Raw genomic sequence first — 6,000 nt, forward strand, 5'->3', positions numbered from 1 at the left:
GTTTCCCAAGTTTAATCATTTCACAAAAACCCACTCCTACTGTCAACACAAAAACCCCAAACACAGGACATGTATATCTAATACAACCATAGCACTAGTAATACATAAAATTCATAAGGATCAACCACGTTTAGTAAAAAACTATCCAAAACTTAGCAGGCTTAAAACGTTTTATTACATACGAAACAAATAGGCAATTCGTCAATATTCATTCCAGCAGAAAATAAGCAAATCAACCAAAAGCAAACAAAAAAATCACTAAGAAACAGTATGCGATGCAAGCTGAATTTTGAATGAGATCCTATTTCCGTTGCTCGCAGCATAACATATATAAGTTTCATCATAAATGTGGAACTTTATGAACCAAAGTAAGCCACGAACATGATACGAGCATAAAATGACACACTCAACAGACTCAATGGAACTGAGTAAAAACAATCACATAAAAGACAGGAAGATCATACAAAAACCAAGTTATCCCATTGATGTTTAAGAAAAGATGCCACGAAGAACACCGATACTCTATGCAGAACGATTCTCACAAAAGTTATGTACACTGTTATTATTCATGATTACTTCCAAAGGAAAAGTTTTTCAAGACTGCCAAGGTGCCATCACCATTTCAGCTTTTAATGTGTCCCATCAGTCTTCTGCAAAAGAGAAACGACCGTTTTATGTGGAATTGAAATAATGAATGAAATCCAGTCATACTATAGGAAGAATGTCTTAGAAGTAATAACTGAGTAAAATTAGAATAAACCAGTCAAAACTCATCACTAGCACAAGTATCTGGTTGAAGCAATATATATGAATTAGAAGATATCCTTCTGTTGGAATGGGGAAGTAGAAACTTCAATTACATTACACAGACTTTTAACATTAGGTGATACACAATCAATCCAACAAATACACTATCATCTTCACAAATTGTAAAGGGAGTCAAGGACAAGAAAACATAACAGACTCGTTCCAAGACTTCATCACTGCAGATTCAATGCAAGAATTGAAACAAAAGCTTCTCTGAAAACAAGAACTGGAGAACAAGACATCATCAAGGCAGATTTTAAAATGCTCCATATTCATGAAAAATTTAAAGAAGATGCATGAGTAAAAAAAGTTTTTTATGAGCTCATACATAACAGTTTTATCTCATATACAGACATATACTAGAGAAACCTCATTATAGCAGGGCTCATACATAAAAGTAATAGTAAATGATATTACATGCATACATTTACTCAATACCGTGTCCTTTCCTCCAGTAATTTCTGAGTACATTATATTATAACGCTAACTCGAGTGATCAAACATCGCGAAGCTACGCCTCACTTTCTGCAATTGAACACTTTCCAAATGTCATTTTTATATGTGTGTGTGTTCTTGCTTACTAAATGCACAGTTCACTACGACATACAACAACAACAGTTTTCAACTATCTCGTAATTACGCAGACACCGCAAGAAATCACAGATCTCTGTAAATTTGTGCCAGTCTCATTCGGGACAGTGCAAAATCCACACACAGACACAGAAACACACATATCCTCAATAAAGAATTAATTCGTACCTTATTAGCGTTTTCTTTCACATATCCCCAATATCTCCCTCTCCTTTCTCTTCACAAATTAAATAAATAAAAAAAAAACAGAACAAGTTGATTCGATTACAGAAATTCAACAAATTCAAAATATCATTTTTGATCGGATAAAACATAATAATAACATAAACACAGATTCAAATCTGATTGAAAAATTAGTATTATAGAACAAAGTTAAAAAAAATTAAAAATTAAAAGAGAGGAGATAGAGCTTGGGGTTGCGTACCTGGGTGTAGACATTCTCGGCGGCGCGCTCCTCCTCGCTGAGGATTTTGCCTTTGCCTGAGCTCAAGTAGCGAATGGCTCCCCGAGACGACTCCATGGAGCGAGTGATCAACGCTCGAGTTGGCATTTGAAAGGACCCTTGTGTTTTGCGAAACAGAACATTGAAATGGAAGTTATGGTTTGAATTAGTGATTTTGCATTTATGGCAGCTGGTCAGAACGTAGGGCAGGATTGTAGATATGTTGGAAATTTTTAACGGGCTAAGTTTTGTTCCGTTAGGGGCAATTATGGCAAGTTAAATTTGAGCGTGTTGGGCTTTGTAATCCAGCCCGTGTATAATTTATGGTCTTTGTCCTTATGATTAAATTTGAGGAGCTTTTGATTAAACAATATCTTAGGTTGGTTTTTGGTTAAAATAATCTTGATCTAAGCCCTTTTCATTAAAGCTCCCTTTTTTTTTTTGGCACTTATAAGTGTATATCAACCATGGAATTTGACAGGGATCTTCTTCTGGTGTGGTTTTAGTTTAAGTTCGAATTTCTAATTTCGGAGAAATGCTAGGGCAGTTGAATTGCGAAATTTGAAAAATTTGAGTTTTGCAGATTTGGTAATCGAATTCTGGAGAAGAAGATGGATAGGGTGAGAAAAACAATTCGAAATGAGATGGAGAGGTATTTATAATGAGAAATACGCGCCTCCAAATTTAAGTCACTGCCCACATCTGATTGGGCGCGGCATGAGTGGCGAAGAGGACGAGTGCATGATTAATATTTTGAGAGAAGATGGAGAGGAGGTTGTGGATTTTGTGAGAAGTGAGTTACTGAGAATCCATGTGCAATGAGAAGAAGCACCCAAAAAAAGAGTGGGTATTTTCGTAACTTACACTCTAGAAAAAAAAAATCAATCATGTCATCTTTCACATTATTAGTTTTTGTCTCTTCTTGATAATTTTTGTTCGTTTATCTTCTTCAATTCATCCGATTTGACGGCCGAAAATTAAAAAGGTGTGTGAGAAATAAAATGGGGTGTGTGGATATCACACCCCTAAAAGTATACTCTATGTGTAATTTTTCCTACAATCAACTTGTATTACAGATTAATATGTCTTACTTGTAGATATATTATGTTTGTATACCTTTTAGTTAGGTTTTATATCTCACTTATAGGTATCATGTATATTCATATTTATCTTACTTGAGTTAGGGTTGTATGTTATGCCTATGGATTTGAGTTAGTATACTATCTTTTTGTTAAAAGATAAATAAGTAAATTTATTGGAATTAGAAGATGTGTGAAATTAGAAGATATTAATATAACTGTAATATTTAAAAAAATATATAAAAGTAAAAAGAAGAAAAATGAAGAAAAGATAATACTAGACTTAACCTAAAACCTAGTTGATTGTTTGGACCTAGACTTAAGATCATCTCCAACTGAATGGTCCAGATGGTCAAAAGGCCGAAAATAGGCCGAAAATCGTTTCCAACCGAGGGCCAGGCCAAAAGGCTCGTGGGTCCCACTGGACAAAAAAGGGCTAAAGGGCCAACCGGCTAGCCCAACCCAACCAGCCAGCCCCGGGCCGGGCCACATGTTGACGTCATGATGACATCATATTTGGTTTTTTTAGAGTTTCTTGTTTGGCCAAATTTTTTTTTTTAAATATTTAATTATAGGCCCAGAAAGATGATTAGTTCAATGTTGGAGTGTTCCTTTTATAAGCATGTTTGCTTGCCTAAATCTCTCCCACAGCCGATGTTGGGACAAATGATAAGAGTAGAGATTGACTAGTACCACCAGTGCCATTTTTTTACATCACCACGTCAACTGCGCATGCACATGCACTCTGACCATCCATCGAGTTGGTCTCCAATATTCTCCATTACAGTAATAAGTAATTGGTTGTGAACAATGTGAAGTGATTAATATTAAGGCTTATTATACAATATCGTCCATGAGATTTGCATGATCAATAGAAATGGTTCTTGAGATTGTCCATCATCCATGATTTTGGTCATTCCGTTAAAAACTCTTGGGCAATTTTCAAAGCTTCGTAACTCAATCGATTCTTAACCAAATTTGACCCATAATATATCAAAATAAAGATACGAAAGTGTAGAACAAGATTATACCTATTTGAAAGCCTAATGATTAACGGAGATGGCATGAAAATAGCCTGAAAGGTGACTGATCCACCGGAAAACTGAAAAACTTGCCGAAAAATTGGTAAATTCTAAACGTTCATAACTTCTTCAATACTTAACGAAATTGAGTTATTCAAAAACAAAAATCATACTTCTCGACGAGATGAAGAGAATGGCATCTTTCTTGACTGCTAACTCGTTGTGGTTTGGCCGGAAAATTGCTCGAAAGTGGCTAACTCGAAAATGGTTAGCCACTTTCGAACCGTTTTCTGACCAAACCATGGCGATTTAGCCTTCGAAAAAGGTACCCTTCTCTTTGTCTCGTCAAGAAGTATGATTTTCGTTTTTTAAATCACTCGATTTCGTTGAGTATTGAAGAAGTTATGAACGTTTAAAGTTTACCCAGTTTCCGGCGAGTTTTCCAGTTTTCCCACGCACCAATCACCTTTCAGGCTATTTTCTGGCTATCTCCGGCAACCATTGGGCTTCGAAATAGGTATAATCTTATTCTATACTTTCCTATCTTCATTTTGATATATTATGGGTCAAATATGGTTAAGAAACGATTGAGTTACAAATCTTTGAAAATTGCCCAAAGAGTTTTTAACGGAATAACCAAAATCATGGATGGTGGACAATCTCATGGACCATTTCTATTGATTTTCAATCTCAGAGACCATTTCTATTGATCATGCAAGTCACAGGGACTATTTTGTATAATAACCCTAATATTAATTTATGAGGACTGAGTGGGCCATGCATTAACAATTGATTAAACAAGAAAAATATTAGTTTTGGATAACATAGGCAATGATATAACTGTTGGAATAATTGGGGTCTAATTGTTATATTAAATCACATAAAAATTTAAGAAATAATTCATGCAATTATTTATCAAAATTAATGCATGCACATGAGTAACTAATGTTAAATGAACATGACATAATGGATTAGAAAAACTTAGAAAATACGGTCGAGACAAGTGTTGGACACTTCGTCCTTAAGACAAGTGTTGGACACTTCGTCCTTAAGACAAGTTTACGCCCCACTACGGTTCTCATGGTTGATCGGCGCATGTCTTCCAAGATACAATGACCACGTCCTTGTAATAGTAGCACTCCAAATCACAAGGCTCCATGAACCACCATTGTGTTGAAAACTCTCTCATATGAACTTAATAAGACTCTCTAATATTTAATGCACTATATGTATGTATGATGAAAAGTTATTTTGTGATTATAGGGGGCTTCCCTATTTATAGAATGTGAGATACCTCTTTGGAAAGCACGTGACTATTCATGAAGAGTCAAAAGTTGCAACTATTTATTTTAGTACACATCTATCTACCAAAAAGCTTCACTTCTAATTTCCATTCAATTAATAAATTTAATATAATAATATTATTATTAAATTTTCCAACACTAACAATATCTAATCAAGTTGTTGTAGTTTTTAAATTTAAGTTGTTGTAGTTTTTAAATTTAAATAATAAATTATATTTGGCTCTTTGGCGCTCGGTTGGAGACGTTTTTTTGTGACATAGCTAAAATGAGTCATATGGCTCTTTGGCGCTCGGTTGGAGATGATAAGAAATATAGCCTTGCATTATTCATTAAAATATTAATTTCTTGGAGAATCAGATGGCTAAAACGAGCCATCTGACCCTTCTTCAGTTGAAGATGGTCTAAAATGCCCCTAAATGTAGTTGGTCTTCTATTTAATTATCTCCGAAAACAAAACAGGAGACATCCTTTGACTGCGTATTGAATTCAGATCCATATCTTTCTAGTCCCACTAGCTAGGCCCAAATTCTCACTTTTGTTTCATTATAAACAATCTTGCAGAGCCATGAGTCATGCGCGAGGAAGATGAACCGGTGGTCCCCACCATCGTCATTTTCAATTTAAATGGTCGTGTTCTTTATGGTCCCACCCACGACCTTTATTGAATTACACGGTTTCCTAGTCCGACTCCCCCACTAACTTTTTTATTAAGTTTTATAGTCCTTTATTTCTTTTCTTTTTTTCACTTAAATCAA

At 35.1% G+C, this 6,000-nt stretch overlaps 1 long non-coding RNA gene across 1 annotated transcript; it reads right to left on the reverse strand.

Annotated features, from left to right (window-relative positions):
* Window positions 1-425: 425 nt before the first annotated feature.
* Window positions 426-2,239, reverse strand: LOC126630745 (uncharacterized). Its single transcript, XR_007626092.1, has 2 exons — window positions 1,823-2,239; window positions 426-650 (listed from the first exon to the last, which is right to left on the reverse strand). It is a non-coding gene; the product is annotated as an uncharacterized LOC126630745 (long non-coding RNA).
* Between the last annotated feature and the right edge of the window lie 3,761 nt (window positions 2,240-6,000).

Source organism: Malus sylvestris, chromosome 7, assembly GCF_916048215.2.
Source record: "Malus sylvestris chromosome 7, drMalSylv7.2, whole genome shotgun sequence".
NCBI classification, from domain to species: Eukaryota; Viridiplantae; Streptophyta; class Magnoliopsida; order Rosales; family Rosaceae; genus Malus; species Malus sylvestris.